The sequence below is a fragment of the Talpa occidentalis genome, unplaced genomic scaffold, assembly GCF_014898055.3.
Source record: "Talpa occidentalis isolate TD23 unplaced genomic scaffold, MPIMG_talOcc4v2.1 talOcc4.14, whole genome shotgun sequence".
Taxonomy (NCBI): domain Eukaryota; kingdom Metazoa; phylum Chordata; class Mammalia; order Eulipotyphla; family Talpidae; genus Talpa; species Talpa occidentalis.
Window position 1 is genome coordinate 5,963,732 of NW_023601433.1, and position 20,458 is coordinate 5,984,189.

The 20,458-nt window shown below is 54.4% G+C and overlaps 1 protein-coding gene and 1 long non-coding RNA gene across 3 annotated transcripts in view; both read left to right on the forward strand.

Annotated features, from left to right (window-relative positions):
* The window catches only part of SLCO3A1 (solute carrier organic anion transporter family member 3A1), a 183,683-nt gene that overhangs the window by 108,251 nt on the left and 54,974 nt on the right, over window positions 1–20,458 (forward strand).
* Window positions 2,266–20,360, forward strand: LOC119244309 (uncharacterized). Of its 2 annotated transcripts, none has more exons than XR_005124927.2 (3): window positions 2,266–2,384; window positions 19,382–19,504; window positions 20,195–20,360. It is a non-coding gene; the product is annotated as an uncharacterized LOC119244309 (long non-coding RNA). The 2 variants fall into 2 exon arrangements; XR_008551635.1 differs by lacking the exon at window positions 2,266–2,384 and adding an exon at window positions 11,520–11,672.

Consider the following 20,458-nt stretch of genomic DNA (forward strand, 5'->3'; position numbering starts at 1 on the left):
CTTGGCTTCTTCAGCATGGCAGCGGCTGGGGGAGTGTGCTAAGGCCCTCAAGGATAGTTCTTGATGCTTCTCTGCAGCCACTGAGCATCAGATTGCACTTAAACCAACTCCACCTTTCTTCCACCAACACACAAGGGAAAAGTCTAGTACCTGCGTGTATCTTAAATGGTCACCTTTGTGGCAAACAGCTAGCCTGGTCGTATGCTCAAGACTAGGGGATTGAATTTTACTACCCTTCAGAAAGATGCCTCTTCTTCATCACGTTTTGGTGATCTAGATAAGAAGAAAATGGAAGCTTTAAGGGTGTGTGGCTGAAAGAGCAAGATTGATTTTTAATAAACAACTTTTAAGGCTGAGAGCGCTCTTACCCTCCTCCTTCCAGAAGTCAGCTGAGAGCAGGGTCCTCACCCTTCCATGCTTACCCTGAGCGGCTTTTGAGCTGTGTGTTCTTGGGCTGAAACCCCTCTCTGCCTTCGCTGAGGTGTCGGGTTGGCAGGTTTCTGTAGGGCCAGTATCTGCAGCGAGCTGGTGAATGGGTTGGGGGCCCATCCCCTGGTTCTTCCACCCCTTGGGCTCCCAGAACGCCCCACATGCCTCCTTTAGCATTTAAACCTGCCTCTTCTCCATGGGGCACCCACCAGACTGCGGGAGCCAGACACACCACAGGTCTGTCCTGATGGTGAAAAGTGAATGAAGAAACAAAGAAGCAGGCACAACCCCGCTGTGTACCCATCGGGGGCAGAGTTCGTGTCCATGATTTCTTGAGAAGAATCTTTACTATTCACATCTAGACTTATGACTCTTGCAAACAGAAGTGACTGACTGAGAAGTAGCAGGGAATAGAACCCCCCTCACCCCACCACCATCAAGCCTTAGTCCTCAAAAGCAGCGGGGGGGGGGGGGTCTCATTCCATTGGGAAGTTTATGAAAATATCGTGCCACCCAGCTCGGTGTTACCTTCTTGGACTCCGCGGAGATCTGTGTGAGCAGGATTTACACTGCAGGCCTGGTGTTTTGTGTGCGGTGACGTGTGTCGCTGCGTGCGTGCGCCTCTGCCCACCCATTTGTCTGTCCGGCAGGTGTCTCCTGAGGGCCTACAGACTGCAGGGTTTCTCAGTTCTGGGGCGATCTCCGTGAAAAAAAAGTCCCCAACCCCACAAATTGAAAAAATAGAGTAATATAATGGTAGTAATAACGGCTCTCGTGAAAGCAAAACCAGATGAATGGCTGGAGAGCAGGGGAGACGGAAGTGCTGTTTTACAGCAGGTAGCCAGGGATTCTGCGGTGGTGGCATTTGAACAGAGACGTGCATCCAGTGAAGGGACTGGGGAAATTACCAGGCAGCCTTCTAGCCCACCACACCCCTCCCCATCTCCCCACCTCCCCAGCCAGCCACTTTCCATCTATCCATCCATCCATCCGTCTGTCTACCTCCCCATCCATGCATCCCGCCCTCCAACCACCCTGATGGCGCGTTGTCACGGCACAGCACCCTGAATGTGCTAGAGACTCTACAACAGCCGAGAGAAAATGGCCATCATCGTTGTGTCCTAGATCGGTAGATGTTATTTTTCTCTTGAGCTTTTTAACTTATAAGAGATTTTCCTTCTGAGTTTTGTATTTTGTGATTTTTTTTTCATTTCCAAAATAGTCTTAAATTCAAGAAGTGCTAAAGGTCATAGGTCAAAGGCAAGCCAAGCCAGTCCCGTCTTCAGTCTGGGGTGCTTAGTTTAGGGTCATGCATGGTACTTGACAGACAAGCAGGAGATGCCACGACTGCTTCGTGTCCATCGCACGCAGCTCCTACCCTGCTCCGAACAGCAGACTTGTCTCTGGAAGCCACTGTGGCTTGGGGGCGCACTGCACGGGGCTCGGCTCTGCCTGTTCCTGCCGTTTGCTCTTGACCATGAGCTTGCAAGGCAGCTCATCCCACTGCGCGTGGAGGGAAGCGAGACCCAGGTGGGCACGAACCCCCGTTCTCTCTGCCCGGCCGCCCTGTAGCAGCCTCCAGTGATGGTCTGTGGTTCAGCTGAGCTGACACCAGACTCTGCTCATCAGAGGAGCAGAAGCAACTCTCTAGGTTGTCCCCACTGTGAGTAACTGTTCTCCCCCCTCGCCTGCACCGTGATTCATCAGAGGAGAAGCTGCTATTTCCCAGGGGCCCCATAAGCGGCGGAAAATGAGGAAGGAGTAGTACAGAGGTTCTAAGTTACTTAACAGATTTTATGAACTGCTAATTACCTCATAAAGGCCTTTTATTGGGCCAAGCTGATCTGTTACTGGCCCCGACTGCTTACATATCTCAGTCCTTTTGCCTGTATCTGTCCCAGTGATGCCTGCCCTGTGACATTGAATGGACACTGACCCTTCCTCGGGACCAGGAGGTGGGTGTCCTTGGGGCGCGGAGCACTGGCCGTTCAGAGGCAGGGTCGTGTCCAAGTCAGCCCCACCCCAGCCCTGAGGGTGGGGCCAGACGCGGCCTCCCCCTTGGGCACCTTCGCTCTACTATGGCTGGGAAATCAGACAGAAGGACACCCTGGGATGGATCTCCTCGATTTGATCGATGTGACTAGTTGGCAATAGAGAAGGGCCTTGGCTTTCTTGTCTGCAACGTCGGGGAGGAAGGAGTAAGACAGAATTCGGGGTTGGGGGGGGTGCGGATTTCAGCACTGTGGCTTCGCTGCACTGCTAATGGGGTCTGGAGGTCCGGGATCTGGTTCTGACTAGACCTACCCCCAACACCCACGCCTGGCTGGAGGCTGGAGCAGATCACAGCCATGCCCAGGAGGCCTCCAATGAAAGGGATTTGCTGCTTCTGAGTCCTCGAGAAATACCCTCCAAGAGGACAGAAATGACCAGAACAGGTGGTGGTGAGTCGAGCAGATGACAAGGTCGAACTAGCTAGCCCTGTTTCTTTTTTATTTTTCCCACTAATCACAGTGGGTCAGACAGTTCACAAAGCACTGGAGCCTGTGGTCATTAAAAAAGAGTGTGTGTGTTTGGACAGGGGAGTCCTCTTTGGAGAAGCCCTGGGAAAAGGAAGTGGGTTAGAAGGTGGGAAAGCTGGCCGGCTTTTCCTAAGCAGGACAAGATGGATTCTGAAAACAATCAGTGGTCCACATGGGAGGGTAACGATGTTTCCCGACAGTGTCTCGAGTGGATTTCTAAATAGGGGAAGCTCTCATAGACATCTCTGGGTGTTCTCATGGCCTCTGTAAAGCAGCATCATAAAGGCATTACATTTTTGATCGGGAGTCTGCTATGCCAAATAGATGCTCAGGACATGATTTCCTAGCAACATGCGATGAATATTCTCACAACACCCTAGTGATCTTGTTTAAAAAAAACACGTTGCTTCTGTTTATTGAGAAAAAAGTTGTGTCAGACATAAGCTAAGAGCTTTATATGCCTCGTCCCACATAATTCTGGAGCAGCCATATGGGGAAAGTGCTGTCATTATTTTTCCTGTTTGAGGATGAGCGAAGTGAGGCTCAGAGAGATGAAGCGATTCGCCCAAGGTCACACAGTAAAGGCGGAGCAGGAGCCTCACCTGGTTCTCTGCCTCCCACGTCCATGCTTTTGGCCACGACACCACGCTGCCTGCCGGGGCTGCCACGGTGCGGTCTGTCCCCAAAGCCCTCGGGAACCCGTTGACACTGGTCCGGCAAGACCTCTGGTGTGGCTACCGGGGGAGTGGCCCCACATTCTACCCATGGTCCAGAGGAAAGCACGAAGACCCACCTTTCCCCATGGCAGGCTGTGGACACAGGCTGAGGCCCAGACCATGCCCAGGAACATTAAGTAACCATCTGTCCCCACTCCGGGAGGGCCGGGAGCGCCCTGGCACCCTGTCCATTCCTGCATCCTGGTGCTGACTTCGATTTTCAAGTACGCCCCGCCTGGGCAAGAGGATGACGGGCAGTGCCGCGGACCAGCACAGCAGTAGACGATGAGGCCGTCTCAGGGTTGAGAGACTGCGCAGGGTGGTCAGGGATTCGGTTAAAGAAATGACAAACAGACACACTTCAAGAGTGAAAATCTGAGTGTAATTTTATTTGAGTTGGTGACCAGTATATATATGTTTTCTAAAAGCATAGGAATGGCGAACATCAGTGAAGAAATCAGCTTGCTTATAGGTTTAGCTTATCTTTGACAGGGCAGTGATTTACATCTGGACCCAGGCACATTCCTAAGTAGTTAGGCTATTAATTTTTCTTTTTGTTTTATATGATTACTTTTTGTTTTAACTACTCACTATTACTATTAATTAACACGGGTGAATTTTACTTTTCACAATGTAATATTTTTATCATTTAGATTAATACAAACAAGGCTAAGTATACAACGGAGAAATTATTAAGCTAGCAGTTCAATTAATACACAGAGTTTAGTAACGTTTCATTTGAATCAGCCTAGTTATTAGATTTCGTATGTTCTTTTTTAATCGGCAAACCAATGACCTTTTAAACAGAGAAAGAGAAAAGATTTTAGAGAGACAGTTGTATTAGAATAAAGTTTGTGGGTCTAGAGAAGGTGAGATAAGTTTCCGAGCGGACAGCATTCCTGTACTGGCTCCTGGTGGTCGTTATCTTTCAACAGGCTTCCGTCTTATCTATGTCTTCGGGCGGTTTTTTGCTGTTCTCCTCCTGCGCGCTGGTTGTCCAGCCGGACCTAGGGATTCCTAGAGGTCACTGCAGGAGGAGGTGCAGCAAGTTTATCTTCAGGGGGTTTTGCTGTTCTCCGCCTGCGCGCTGGTTGCCCAGCCGGACCTAGGGACCGTGGCGCAAGCCATTAGCCCTAAGGGTCACTGCAGGGGGAGGTGCAGCAGGCAGAGTCCTGGGGGCAGTGGGGGGGAGCTTGGATGCCTTCTGTCACAGCCTCCCCCTCAACCCTCAACATGCTCAAACCACCTGTTTGAGAATCTTCTCCAGGGTTTCTGTTGAGGATTAACTATGGGCACGAGACCAATCCATTCCACCCACTGCTGCTGTTTACACCTGTTGCTGCTGAGCGCCCTTCAGGGCTGGGGGCCCAGGGGTCCCCTCGGGAGAGAGAGGGGAAGGGGGGAATCTCCATCATGGGAGGCTGGACAGTTAGGGACAAATGCAGGCTGCAGGCCCCTTGGAAATTGCTTCGAGTCTCCAGCCAGAGGATGATCTAGTTGGAGCTAGGACCCGGGCCTCTGGACCCTCTCAGCTCCCCGGGAAGCCACAGCACTGAGAGTTGCCCCTGCATCCTGGCAGCCCTGGGGGGAGAGTTGCCCCGGGGCTTGGCAGCCCCACGAGGGAAGCATGCATCTGCTCCAACACCCCTCTCTGTTCAACAAGTGTATATTGAGTGAATAGATCGATGACCAGCAGTGTTCCAGGGGCTGGGGTTATATTTTTAATGAAGTAGAAATAAAGACGGGGGGAAAAAAAGACAAATGCAGTTCTCAAAATTGGGAAATGTTCTCACCCCGAAAGCAGATTGTTGGGATAATGGACCTGGTACAATATTCAAGCAGCTCCAGTATGCAATAAATTTTCAGGCTGGAGTCGTCAGGACTTGGGTTTAAAACAAGTGGATGTGACTGCACAGGGAGAGCGCTGCTTCTCCTACGGGCACAGTGCTGCCAGCGCGACGCTTCCGTCCGTGCTGAGGCCCAGTGCAGAGCCAGGACCTGGGGTAGCCCAAGGACTTTTGTAGGATCTGGAGAACAAGTTGCTTTTTGCTGGCTTATCAACTAGGAAATCTGATGCCTTGCTTCACAAGCGTGTGTAGAAGTGTGTGTGTGCACACATGAGGGTGTGTAGGGTGTGTGTGTGTGCGCGTGCGTGCATGTGCGTGGGCTCTTGCCAGCGAGTACACATCCCCTCTTGAGCCTCTGGGTGTTTCTAAACATCAGAAAAAGCCTGACCGGGGTCAAGCAACCCCTCAAACTGCCAGTTGCTTAGAAAAATATCCCACTTCCTTCAGGCTCCAGAGGGCAGGCATTTAAGTAAATACTTTAATTAAATTACATCCTGCTGCCAAGTCATTTCTTTCAGAAGAGGCGGTAAATGGAATTTCTTCTGGGAAGTTGGACTCTGTCTCCGGATGGCTTTCTTCAGGAGCAGAGTGTTGATTTGGAAACTCTCCATCGCCTGCTTTATTCACGGGCAGGTCCCTGACTGGGGAAAGAAGGGAAACTTGTTCACTCCCAGAGGACTCCGAATTGAGGCTTTGTCCCTGGTGACGCAGCAGCAGCTGCGAGGGACGCCTTGCCTTCCCACCAGGCCCTGCGCGACGTGACGCGAGAGGCGGGGTCCTCCACTGCAGGGTGGGGGGTGTTTAGAAATATCTGTAAAGACTTTGAGGGGGTGAGGACCAAGCCATGGGGTTGTCTGGGGAAGAGCATCCCACACGGGCCTGCCAGGGCCACCCTGGGGTTGGAGCTTTGGGGGAGGGTCAGGGAGGCCAACCCAGCTGGGGCCCAATGTGGCGGGGGGAGTTACAGAGTCAGACCCCCGAGGCAGGTCCTTGAGTCTTGTTGATGCTCTTGGCTTTTGTGCAGAAGGACGGGGAACCTGGGGGTCTGACAGCCCTGTGTGCCCTGTTGGTGGTGGCCGCAGAGGGCCAGGAGGGTGGCAGCTCTCTGCAGGTATCCAGGTGGTCTAGGGGAGGGGCAGCTCCCACCTCCTTCCTAGTGGAGTTCGAAAGCTCTTGGCTGAAACCCCCTTCGCGTTGCCAAAAAGCTGCCACTGGGCCACTTCATTCCCCTTTTTTTTTTTTAAATTTTTCCTCCCAAAGTGTAGTTTTTTTAATGCGAGCATCGTTTTTACACTTCTGAACTCCAGCTACCTATATTGTACTACATTTGGTTAATTCTCACCCCCTGCCCGTTTATGCGTTGTGATTGACGGGTCACGTGGTATTACTTTAAGGTATAAATAATGGTTTGACACCTGTGTGTATTACACATGACAGGCACTGTTAGTTTGGTTGACATCCGTCACCTCCCAGTTACAATGGTTTTTCCTTGTGAAGAGAACTTTTTCAGAACTACTCCCTCAGCAACTTTCAACACACACACAGTGCAGCTCGCGACCACCACCCTGCTGTCTGGACTGTCCCCAGGCTTTGTCCTATTACGGGCGTAAACCGACAGCCCCCGGGAAGACACAGCCTGAGAAACGGTTAGTGCTGAGCCCTTCCGCATAGCAGCCCTGGCCAGAAGTGGAACCAGGTTGGCGCAGCGGTTGAGCGCTGGGCTGCAAAGCTGTCCGCAGCCTCTGCAGCACCGGTTCCATCCTCGGCCACCAGGTGAGGGTCCCACATGGTGCGCAGACCTCTCCTGCCACCCGCTGCTCCCCTCAGCAGTGTACTTCGGTCCTTCTGCCTGTTCTGCTCCCTGCTCTGGCTCTGGTGAATCCTCTCACCCTCCCGCGCTTCTGACTGTACCCAGTGCTCATATAAATAAATAAATCAATCTTTTTTTTAAAAAAAAGAAGTGGAACCAGGTTGACTTAAGATTTCCCAAGAGGTGTGGGGGCGCCTGGTTTCCTGTGTGTGCCGTGGACACGTGCCCTTCCCTCACCTGGCCAGTGTTTATCCAGCGCAGTCACCTTGCTGAGCAGGTTTTGCAGAGGCAGGAAGGGGGACACCAGTGACATGTGAAGAATCGGTCCAAGATGAGAAACCCTGATCTTGGAGGTGGGACTCAAGCACAGGAATCAAATAATTATGCTAACTGCACACAGCGCTAAGAAGTCAGCTCATGGGCGGCAAGAGACTAAATTGTCCGGCAAGGATTTCAGAGTCCGGGGAAGGCCAGGCAGGCTGTGGCCACCCCAGGCCTCCAGAGTAAACTCTGGGGTCTTGCAGAAACTCTTATGTTCAGCGAGGCCTTGCTGAACATCTGTGCCTGTGTGTGCAGTGAGACTCCTAGAGTTACAGACTGTGAAGGGCCCCCCCATCCTGGAGCCCCATCCATCCACCTGGGCCGGCTGAGTTGCTGCGTGTCTTTGGGGTGAAAAGGGATTCAGACTTCCCAGCACGTGCACTCAGCGCGTGAGTGAATTATATTTAGATATTTACTCTTAAAGGCAAGGTGTGCTGTATTTCCCTAGCTAAGTGACACCAGCACATTCCCATCATTTAACTGGAGAGTTGGCAGGAAGAAGTGAGTGTTTGAGTGGCCACGAGGCTCAGCTTCACACTTATGGGGAGCAGATGTGCCTTATCGGGGCGTGGGTGGGGCTGGTGGATCCGGGCGGGCACCCAAGCCGGGCAGCGGAGTTTCTTGGTCTCCCGTGGCTCCACCTGCATCTCTCAGCCCAAGCAGCGCGGTGCCTGCCATCCCGGCTCCCCCTAGCTGCTGACACCTTCCCTTCAGCCAAAGCTTTTACTCCTCTTTCTGTGGTTTCCATTTAATACCCACACGGTGGCAAATGTGTGCTGGGTGGGGCTGTGCAGCACCGACTCCAATCATTTTGCCTCTTGAACCTGAACTTCCTTTTAGGGGCCTGTTGACCACTGCAGGGCGTGGAGGGCGACTTCAGAGCTCTGCTCTGCCGGGTGGGCTGGGACACCAAGGGAACAAACAACTCCTGGGGCCCAGGTTACTGGACCCATGAACGCGGGGTGAAGGTGTGAAGCCTTAGCTTGCATCTCGAGCACCGAGAGCTAGTGGCAGGCCCTGGACCAGGTTCCGGGGCCTGCAGGAGGTGCCTCCCTCTTCGGGGTGCTCTCAGGGCAACCCTGGTGGCCTGTGGTCAGCAGGAGCACAGAGCCTGGGGTGAAGGAGGCTGGGGCCAGGAAAGGGTGACTTCAGGGAGCCTCGCAGGGGTACTGGGAGAAGGGTTGGGTGCCTGTCGGGAGCCTGCTGCCCTAAAGGGAGCTGGAGTTTTTGTTGAACACCTGTTTACTCTGCACACGGAGTTCCAGGACGTTAAAAGTTCTGCAGACAGAACTCCTTCCCAGAACTGACTCCTGTTCTCTGAGGACGTGCTGGCGTGTGTGCATGTTCCCCGCTAACCAGGAAAACTTGTTTTCAGCAATAACTTATTCATCTGTATAAGCGAAAACACAATTGCGTGCTATTTTCTTGTTCCTTTGTTCATATCTTCAGTAAAAGCTTGGGCTGGGAGAGTGAAAGGCAGAGCTGCTCTCGATGGCTCTCCCCAGCTTCCCCCCACTGCATATTCATTTAGACTCCAAGTCTTCATTATTGGCAGAGAACTTCATCAGCTGTCCTGTCTGCAGCAGGTGCCTCCATTTCTCTGCCTCCCAGCGGCCTCAGCGTGCTGGCTCCTCCGCATGCTTCCAGCCCTCCTGCCTCCCCTGCCTTCAAGGGGGCATCTCTGTGGACCTCGTTTCTCCTTCCAGCTTCAGTGTCTTGCCCGAACTGTAACTGTTGACTCCTGGTTCAGGACACTAGTCCTTGGCCCCTTGGCCTGTATCAGCCCCACCCCTCAGAGGCGACTAGCAGCCGTGGCCACCACCACCACCTCTGACCTGCGTTTCCTCCTCTGGCCCTGAAGGCGAAGCTCCTTCCTGGCCAGCTTCCTGACCTGTTTCTCTGCCTCTGGGACCTCATCCCGCCTCTGTCCAGAGGAGCCCCAGCTACAGGCTCATTCTGAATGCTGGGCCGCTGGAGAAGGCTTCCTGCTCTCGGTGGGGGTCATGAGGGTGCTGCCACATGGTGCATGCCCCAGGCCAGAAGATCGCACCCCTGCCCTGGAGGCACAGACTTGCAGTCCCCTAGGATCTTCCCTCCCAGGCTTGAGGCTCCTTTCCGCAGATCCCGCTCCTGTCACTGGCTCCTCATTTTCCTCTTCTGGTCCCCACATCTCAGCCCAGGCTCCCTCGGGTCCAGTGCCGCCTGCCAGCTCTGCTCTTGACCACACCGACCCCGCGGCAGCTCCTTCTCGGCCGCTGCGGGAAGCCGGGCCAGCTGATGCCACAGCCTCTTTCCAAACTGCCACCATCCGCCCATTGAGAGCAGGCTCTGGGGCTCGGACAACCCCTGCGGGCTCTGGGGCTCAGACAGAGAGGCCCCCGGAGCCCCCACCCACCTCCTCTGTGGTTCCTTCCGTCTGCCTGCGTCTTCCGGAGCCCCCCTCGCGCCCCCGAGCCATCCATCAAGCCTCGCCCGGTCCTGCTTCCTCTTATTTCTAGCATTTGCAAACACGCGGCATTGTCTGTTCAGATAATACAGACTCAGACTCGCTGTAAAACACGTTCTCAAGCTCAGAAAAGTGTACAGAAGAGATTGAAAAACTTGTAATTCCACTGCCCAGAAATTGCTACTAGAATTTGTATGTGTCTTTCAGAGACTGAAGGCACACGCATGTAGCGGGCATACGTTATGTTTACACACTCGGGACTGTGCTCTTTATGCTTCTTCATCTTTCTTTATTCTCTGGCTGCTCTGAGAGCTTCCCCACCCTGCTAATTTCTCTTTAAGCAGCTTTTTAAAAAGCCGCGTGTTGGCCCAGCCTCGGGAAGTACATGGATTCATGTAGCCTCTCCTGTAGGTCCTATTGTGGCTTCCAGCTTTTCAGCATAAGAAATAACAAATATCCTGTTCCCTCGCTCCAGCCTTTGTTTTCTGCATCATATGATTTAGCGCTTTTTTTTAATAAAGCCGAGGCAAGTGACACTTAGCAATCCCCTCCTGGGAGCCGCCTCTGTGCTGCTTCCCCCTCTTCCCTGAAGCCCCAGAGCCACGTAGCAAAGCAGATGTGGCCGTGAGCTGGGCACCTGCCCTCAGTCACCAGTTAGTAGGTTAAGAGGTGCACTGGGGGCCCAGCCTTTGACCCCCCTCTGCATGGCATCCATGGAGAGCACCAGGACTCGGTGCCGGGCAGACGGGGTGGACAGCGTCCTGTTTCCTTGTCATTCCCCAGCTGGACGAGAAGCACCCCAGGTGTGGGGGGCACACCTCTTGGCTGGATCTTTACCCGCTGAGAGCAGGAAGGGGGCTCTCCTTTTGTGGATGAAGACTCTGAGCGGCTTCAGAGGCTCCTTGGTGTCCAGCGTGAGCTCTCCGGGGCAGCCTGGGCAGCTGCACCCCTGTCCTCTGCTCACTAGATGCCAGCAGCCCTCATGCTCTGCAAACCAATAACATCCCTGCTCACTGCCATGGGTCCGGTGGGGCGGGTGTTAGCCTCTGCTTCCACGTTGAGAATCAGCCATGCAGAAGGTATTGCTGGAATCAGGTGATTTTTCCTACAGCAGCTCTTTCAGCCCCTGCAGTGACCACCCCACCCCATGGGCCTCAGCCACATCTTCCTGGTGAGGAAGCAGATCTAGAGGGTGACCTGTGGGGGGCGTAACTCAGCAGAAGCACCAGATCGGAGCCCTGAAGCTGTGCTAGAAGTCCAACCCCAGAGGTGTGGTGGTGGGAAAAAAGAACACCCGGGCGGGTTATTTTAAGGATCCAGTGGGATAATTTACAGTCACTGCTAGCCAGGAAATGAGGTTTGAGTGGCCCGTGCAGAAATAGAACGGAAAGGCTGACCGTCACGTTTGCTCTCTGGTCTCTCAGTGCCCCAGGGCGGTGCTTAATGAAGCCTGCAGAGCGCCTTGCCCTCCTGGCTCTGCTCCCACAGCTTCAGTGCCAGCCCCGTCCCCACCCTGTCAACAAGGCCGAGTCTCTGTGGGAAATCCAGATGCCCAGGAGGATCGATGCCATTGGCTCACCCAGGGTGAGTCGTTTCTCCCCGGTCCAGTCAGCTGTGTTTGCATTAGGGGTGGGGCAGGGGACAGGAGGACGTGATTGGTTTCCCTGATGCCCTGAGCATCTGCCACTGCCCCTTTGCTGCCCTCCCTCAGCAATCACCATGACAACAGAGGCCACATGCCCAACACCTGGAAGGCAGGGGTTTTACCCCCCAGGCCACAGTGTCCTGCTCAACAACGCTGTGGGAGATGCAGACACATCTGTTTCTTCCATTTAGCAAACAAGTGGAGCCACAGCAGCCCCCTAGAAGGTGATCTTTACCAGAACTTAATGGAGAGTTAGCTAGTTAATAGTCCATGACAAATCCAGAGGCTGTTAGGGGTCTGGCATTAACAGCAGTGGTAGCCAATTTCCAGGAGATTGCTGACATTCGGGGCCATCCGGGGAGATGTGGGGGAGAGGCCACAGTTGTTGCAGGCAGGGCAGGGCGGCTGGGCAGCTGGGGATGCACCAGGATGTTGCGTGGCTGAGGGGCAGCGCAGGTTGCCCCTGAAGCCTGTCCATCCCTCAAGCACTCAGAGCAGCCTTTGGTCAAGCTCAGAAGAATCCAACCAGCTCCATGGGCCCAGGCCCCTTGGGGCCTGGAGGCCTCAGCCCCTCCTGGCCCCACGCAGCCTGGCCTGGCAAGCTCAGAGTCTACGGATGGGCCCGGGGCCTTTAAGACGGCTTCCCCTGAAGCTGTCTGCAGCCTCTGCAGCATCGGTTCGATTCCCGGCCTCTCCCCATCGCTGCCCGGGCCTGGGTGACTGAAAGTCTGTCCCACTGACCTCCAGCCAGCTTCGTAGGTTACTGTCCCATGCAGCTCGCTCGCTGGGATATCACCCCAGCCTTTGGGGCTCTCGACCCCTGCCCACTGTGCTGTCCAGCCACATGGCCACCCCTCCCATGCCCACTCAGCACCCAGAACCACATCGTGCCATGTTCCTCCTTATAACGTTCCGTGGCTCCCCATTCCATTAGGAGAACCCCTGACCGCTTGTCAGGAGCCCCTGACCTGCATCCTTCACTCTGCCCCTGCTCCCCACGGTCAGCCTCTGCCCCCCTGCTGCTCCTGCAGTCCCCCTGGCTCCCTCCAAAGACTTTCACACACGCTTTTCACTTCACATGGACTCTTGGTCCCCCCAACCCCTAAAAAAGCCTTGTCTTCTGGCAGGTCCCCTCTCAAACCCACCTCCCTCTCTGCCCACCCTTCCTAATTTGCCTCCTGCCCTGGGTTCCTCGGTCACACTGACCCGGGGCTTTTCTTCATAGTTTCTGGAAATGCCTTGTTGGTCTGTTTTGCTCTGATAGGGGTGCAGATCGTCAGAATGGGGTGAGCCACACATGCTCCTCAGGGAGTGAGGAGCTCCTTTGGGAGGGGCCGTTTGAGCTGGAACTCGAAGCCAAAGCCTCACACCAGGCTGAGGTGTGGACGGGAGGGATTTCAGCAGAGCAACAGTGTAAGCGAAGAACAGGGGCCAGCGAGTGTGTCACCCCCAGGCAACTGCTCTGGGGCAGCGGCTTCATCCTTTGGCTGTGGGGTCAGCACTGCACGTGGTGGGATACACTAGGGTGGGCTACACTAGGCCTGCACAGGGTGGGATACACTGGGCCTTCTGCAACTAAATGTCAGCGTTTGAGAGTGAGGTTGACTGTTTCTCCTAGGCAGGAGGAGCTGGGAGCCACGGCTGGCAAGGCAGGGAGAGTGTGCTAGGTCAGGAGCTCGGCCGAGCACAGGCTTTGGAGTGCTGGGAGCTCGTTTTCGGAAGCCACCTCGAACCGAACAGCCCCCAAGAGAACAGAGGTGGCAGCGGGAGTCAGACACCAGCACATGAACTGTTCCAGAAGAGGCGCAGTTTCCACCGACGGTTCCTCCCACCCCTGCTGGGTCGGGCCAGACAGAAAGCAGAGGGCTGTGTGATGAGGTCAGATGCTCTTTGCAGTTCTTTCCGATGAACCTCTTTTGTAACATCCAGATGTCGGGGCTATTTTGGGCTTATGTTCTGAGGAGCGGTGGATGATGACCTCACAGGGTGTGACTTTAAAGACCTGTTGACAGGCCGCCATGAGCAGAACCAGCCTTTGCCTTCTAGCCCCTGTGTCCAGTCCCTTGAATTCAGAGCAAATGAAATGCCCCCAGGCCCCACCTGGCCCCTAGCTGGGGCGCTGGCATAGCCTCAGCCCCTTCTGGGCCCACACAGCCTGGCCCGGCAAGCTCAGAGTCTGCGGACGGGCCCGGGGCCTTTAAGACAACTTCCCCTGAAGCTGTCCTCAGCCTCTGCAGCGCCAGTTCGATTCCCGGCCAGCCAGGGAGATTCCCACATGGCACAGCAGACCTCTCCTGTCTTGTCCGCTGCTCCCCTCAGCAGTGTATTTCGGTCCTTCTGCCTGTTCTGCTCCCTGCTCTGTCTCTGGTGAATTTGCTCACCCTCCTGCGCTTCTGGCCTGTACCCCAGTGCTTGTAGAAATAAATCTCTCGACAGAGCGCCCGGGCCCCTCTCTTCCTCCTTGGGGTGCAGTCAGCCTGTGTGTCTGCACAGGCACTCAGCCTCTCTGAACCTCTGTGCTCACCTCAGAAAAGCATTTCAGAACACATGAGTGATAACTTGTTGCAGGTGCTGGAAGAGAATCAGGCGAGGTGATGGCTGCGCCACGTGCATCTGTAAGGCCTTTTTTTTTTTTAGATCTTATTGCTATTTTATTTTAAATATGTTTCATCATTTACATTATTTTTATGGGGACTATAACCAAGATGAAAATGCATACGTTGTGCAAAAATGAAAAATGATGTAAGGCCTTCTTCACGGCAAGCAGCTCCCAGCACACAAATCCTGCCTTGAAGCTGCTAAGAACCGCACGGAACCTGAGGCTCATCCAGTCCAAACCCCGGCAGCAAGAACACCTTCTCAAGGGCGCCTGTAGGTTTCTCCCGTCACCATTCCTATTCCAGGTGCACACACGGGGTTCAGTGCCAATGCCCCCCCTCAGGAGGAGCAGGGTCCTGGTGAGCCCGCTGTACAGCCCCTGAAACGTGCTGGGTCCAAACTGAGCCACCGCCCTGTGCAGAATACACACTGGACTTGGCGTGCTTGGATAAAAAAGAAAGTAAAATGTGTCCTTTACAAATTTCTACATCGGTAAAAATCGGTCAAAGTGTGTTTTGCGTGGATATCCGTTGATTTTATAGCTGCTCACATCTGCGCATGGGGCAGTGCTGGCAACTCAGGAACACGAGTTGAAGAAAATGCTGAGGTTGATTGCACCTGTGCTTCGCCTCGCGTGGCTCGTGCCCTGGACGTGTGCTCTGCCCGGGACACCCTGGACCCAGCCCTTTGCCCAGCAGCCCTTGAGATATCTCAAGTCTCCTCGTTTGATTCACAAGCGTCCCGGAGCGCCTGCTGGTGCCAGGCCTGTGTGGGTGCTGACGGGGAGACGGCCACACTCCCTGGATCCCAGGTTATACCTAATTTTATTCTCTCCTGGCTGGTCCTCATGTTTCTTCCACCTCAGCTTGCACACCCTGTCTTCACTCCTGCCCCTGGGACCCCTGCCTTCCACTTCATGGTCTCCCCTGCAAACAGGTGTGGCCCTGGCAGGTAAAGCAGTGACCTCTGCCACTCATGCCAACCCCCACCCCCCCCAACCCCGGGCTGCCCTGGCGTCTTGCTGGGCCTCCCGCTCCTGCAACCACCATTTTGAACCCAGGACAGAGGCTGTCAGGGCAGGCGCAGCTCCCTCAGTTCACTCCCGCCACTGACCTTGAGAAAGAGGAAGTGAGGTTAGTTGGATTCAATTTATTCTCCAGAAATCCACTTTCAGTCATTTATTGCCACTTTTTTCCCATAAGTTTCCACAAACCACTGGTTTAAATTTACTCTCTGATTTCACTGATGTGATTTCCGGAATCTGCTTATTGGTCTTTAAAAACTGGGTTCTCGCCTAAGGAGGGGTCTCCCACTTTACTTCGCTCTGGTCTTCCTGGCTCACCCCACCCCAGGCGTGCTGAAAGCCTTGGCAGTTTCCTCCTAGCTCTCCCCCAGGAGCGCGCTGGCATCCCTCAGCAGACCATGGGGAGGACCCTTGCTTTTCTGGGAAAAGGGCAGCCCGACTGCCCCCCAATAAGCAGCTGGAGCTGGGGGTGTGAGCAGAGGGACCCTAGAGGAGCTGCCGCTGGCAGCAGGGCCCCCAGGGAGGCGACAGGCAGCCTAGCTCCGCCGGTGCACGAGAAGAGCATTACTCAGAGGGCAGGGGGTGGCAGGATGCATTCTTGGGGCCCCTGAGCCACCTGGGCTGTGGGAACGCTGAGAAAGGCAGCAGACACAACCCTTGATGATGCCAGAGGAGATGCCACCGCGAGCTGTGGCCGGCTCCTGTCTCCCGGGGCACAGAGGAGCCGCGTCCACGCTGGGTCCTGGAGACGTGCAGCCCGATCTTCGCTGCTTGTCCGGCACTGTGCTTCCCTGGGCTGATGGGGAACCAGACTTTTCTGGGTTCAGAGTTTCTGTGTGATCCTGGTTAAGTGGCTTAATCTCTGTGATGTTCAACGTCTTCTGTAAAATGTGGATGAAAGTAGCTCATGTTGGCCTTTTGCTTATCATCTTAAATAAGATCAAAGCACTTAGCTCCGAGGAAGCACTTGAGAAAGGTTCGCTCTTAAGGAGCGACTTGGGGGGACACTGCGGGGTGTGTGGCCCAGGACTGTTGAGCTGTTTCTGAGGTCTCTGCCGAGTCGGGGGTGGCAGCCTCCAGGTTCACCAAAAAGGAGATGGCACTGGCTTCCCTCTACCTGTGCTCCCTCGCCTCCCAGTCCAGAAATCACAGGGATTCCAGAGTGGGCCATCTTCCTTTCATGTAAGAATCCTTTTTTGACTTAATATTCCCCAGAGTCACCCTTGGGTCAGCCCTGGGGCTGAGGGTAAATTTATCATCCAACCCTCTCCAGGGGGCAGTGGAGCCCTGCCCTTATGCCCAGAGCGCCACTTGTCCTGTCACCCAGTGGCCAGCCACCCGTCTGTGTCCTGTGGGGAGGCAGATGGTGGGTCACCACTCAGGGGCTCGAGAGCTCCATCTGCCGGCGAGACACTGGACCTGCCTGGACCCAGGCCAGCCGTGTAGCTGCGAGCTCACCTCCCACTGCTCCAGGGCACAGTCTGTGCCAGAGGAACCAGTTCTCACCCCATCTTCCATCAGCAGAGCTCCTTGATTCTAGTTTCATCAGAAGCACAGAGAGAAGAAACTATCAGAGGATAAATGCGCCGTCATTTAGCAGAGACTGAAATGACATTATGAAAAACAAGATTGGGGCACACGCTCTAGGCTGGACTCGCCCGCCATCCGTTCCAGGGAGGGGCAAGACCCTCTCAGTTACCTTCATGCCCATCTCCCTGTGGGCACCCTCTCGGCAGCCTCCTCCACCAGCAGATCTCAGGGAAGCCCCAGCAAGCAGCTGGCACAGGAGAACCAGGGACAAAAGGATATGTCCCTTCCCAGATGGATTTGCAGATTTTAATTGAAAGCAAATGCCTTAAGTAAATTCAGTGCAGCAAATTTGGGTTGAGGTTTTCTTGTATTCAAAGATTCTTGCTCAGTGGGGCAGGTGGAGGCATCTTGGTGGGGAGGTGACGCGGAGGTGCCGTTTGAATTTGGGGGTGCTGGCCTGTCCAGGTTGGACTGCTGCTCTGGACAGCGCAGGGACACCCTGGCTGGGAGTGTGGCCTGCAGGGAAGAGGGCTCTGGAAAGGGCCTAGGGTGTCCTGTGGACCCTGTGGATCGATGTGGCCGGCTGGGGTCCGACAGAAGGCCGCACTGTTGGCAGCATGGTGGGAGCTTGGAAAGGACAGGGCTTGGCGACCAGGACACCAGTTGGCCTGAGAGGTGGATCTCTAATTGCAGACTCTTAGTCGTGGCTGTTAGGGGAGTACTTGGGGGACACGTGATCCAGTGCCCTAGCCCCACGCAGTCACCAGCAACCAGGCCACTCTCTTGCCCTGCACTTGGAGCTGCCTATGGGGGGCGCCACGTTGCCTCCTGCTGATGCTCGAAGGCTGTCCCTGGAAATCAGTGTGCCCGGGAACCCTTGGCTCCATCTCACTCCTATCCCACCCCAGGGTCTGCCTCCCGTAGCTCCCTCTCCTGGGTCAGGGGGTGCTGTTCTAGAACAGGGCCTGTCCTTTGGATCCTTAACATTTTTCATGGCGGGAGTTGGGTAGAAGAAAACCCCAGGACAGCAAAACTCAGCACAGCCTGTGCTATCAGATCCCCCAAAAAGGGCATGAAAATGGGTAGCAAAAAATAGCCCCTAAGCCCCGTTCGGGTCTGCAGCCTAAGCACCAAGCCAGAGAGGAGTTTAACCGTGTGGGGCCTGATACGTGGTGATGTTTCCCTGGGTGACTCGTGAGCACGCCTGTGACAACCAGGAGTGTGGGCTTCAGTTTTGTACCTGATCGGGACAGGGCAGATGCTGATCAGATGCTGCAGGTGTGTCGATAAACCCGTTTCCATGTAAGCCCTGGAAACATGGGTGAGGTTCCCTTCTAATAGTCTAGTGGGGTGACACTTGCTTCAAAGTCAGGCCAAGGTTCAAATGCCAGCTCTGCTACCTATTTGCCGGGTGACCTGGCTCAGCGTCTTAACCTGTTTTTTCTTGTCTACCAAATGTAAACAGAAAGCGCCATCGCAAAGGATTAGTGAATGCAATCAACTTGCTAGCAGGGTCGCGGTGAGAAGTCTGCCTGTATAATTGACCTCGAAGAGCAAAGGGCACCTGCCGCCCAGTCAAAAATCCAAAGGTCATGTCTAGGAGGCCTCTGCATCTGGGGGTTCTGCACCCTTGGACTCAACTGGCCAGCATCTGTCCACGAATGCAGAACATGTGGTTAGAAAAACAAATCCACCTGCAGGTGGACCCGCACAGCTCAAGCTGTGTTGTTCAGGGGTCAGCTTTCTTGTGCCTTTAAGTGTCGTGGAGTGTTAGGAAATCTTTGAGCCAGGCATTATTCTGTGTTTTTGCTTTTCCCTTGGATTATTCTGTTTAACCTTTAGGGCAATGAAGTAGATGATGAAAGCATCCTCATTTTATAGGTGAGATGAACAAGATGTAGGGACGTGTTTGCTATGAGCTTACTAAGACATGGGGCAAGCTCACCTCTCCAGGCTGACCTTGAAGCCCTGGGTCCTATGTGAGACAGGTGGGTCTGCTCCCAGGACCCTGCTGGGACCTCAGAAGTGACGCCATGGGGGACCCCCATGCAGGGGGGCATCTTAATGTTAAGCTCATCCTCCCCTCGCCAGCCAAAAGTTCCCCAGAAGTCGAGAGTTCCTTGGAGGTATTGGAGTCTCCATTCCAGATTTTCTCAAGGAGTAAAAGAGAATGGACTAGAACATTCCATTGAGTCGCCATAAATATATGGACTGCCTTTCCCGTAAGGAGGATTCATATGCTCCAAACCCTTTATAGCTCTTCTAAAAAGCCTCCTTTTATATCTTTTTTTTTAAAGCATTGCCACTGAGGCATAATTTATATGCCATAAAATTCACTTGTTTTACGTGCATAATTTATAGAATTGCACAATCATCACTCTTAACATCAGCATTACAACCCCTCCCTGCTATTTCTCCGTAAAAGTGGGTGAAACTTTATGTGGTCTTCTTGAGCCGGAGACTGGGAAGTTGAAACCCAGATACCTCTCGCTCTAGGACACTAGATGTTTCCCAGCCTCTTGAGGGATGGGGGTCAGAAGGCAGCGCTGAGGCCGGGAAGCCTCACGGCCAGTGAGTCCAGGCGGGAACCAAAGGCAGAGCCAGGACAGCCGCCCTCAGGTACCACATCCGTGCTTGGCGAGGGTGGGGGTGGCTGGAGGACTGTTTAGGGGAAGTCCTGTTAGTGGTAAGACACAGAGAGAGCTTTGCCCTCCATACCAAGACTTCCTCCATTTTGAATTAGTCATTGTGGGTGCTGAATGAGTGGCAGAGGCTCTGCATGTGGCTGTCCAGTTTCCCCAACGCCACGCACTGCAGACGCTGTCCCTTCTCGGGGTGCCCGTGGCTCCTCTGTTGAGAATGAGGGGCCTGCATCTGCAGGGGCTCCCGCCTGGCCTCTCTGTTCTGTCTGTTGATTGACTTGACAACATGGGTAGACCGGAGGGTCCGCTGTAAGTGAAATAAATCCGCCAGAAGGGGCTGTGATTTCACTCATGAGGAAGATAAACAGAGCAAAACACAAACGATGCTCTGGACGCAGGGTCTGGCTTCGGGGCTCTCGTCCCCTGCTGTGCTCCGCATCCACATGTCCTCCCGGGGCTCGCAAGCACCCAGAAAAAAAGAGGAGTTGCCCTTCCTGGAGCAAAGTGAGGTGCCCTGGCTCCTCTGCTCCTTGCAGCCACGTCAACTCTGCCTGAACAGGGCCCCGGGGCCCAGGGCAGGGGGTTCCCCCAGGGGCCAGCCTTGGGGGCAAGGCCATGCTCAGCAAGGAGTACTCCCTCCCTCGCACCCCTTTCTTTTCCTCCCCAGACTCGCAGCCCTCCCGGAGCTCCGCCGCAGAGTTAGAGATGAGTCACCGCCTGACTCACGGGGAAAGCCCTCTCGAGAGCTGGCTGAGAACCCAGCAGGTGACATAAACCCACTTTCTCGGTTCTTTCCTTGCCTCTCCCCCCAAGGACTAAAAATAAAATGTGAACCAGTCACTTACTGCAGTAACTTTCATTCTTTTAGAATAGGAAAATGAAGCAGAAATTTTGAAAGAAGTGCAACTGGGTGGCTCCCCAAATTAGCCTC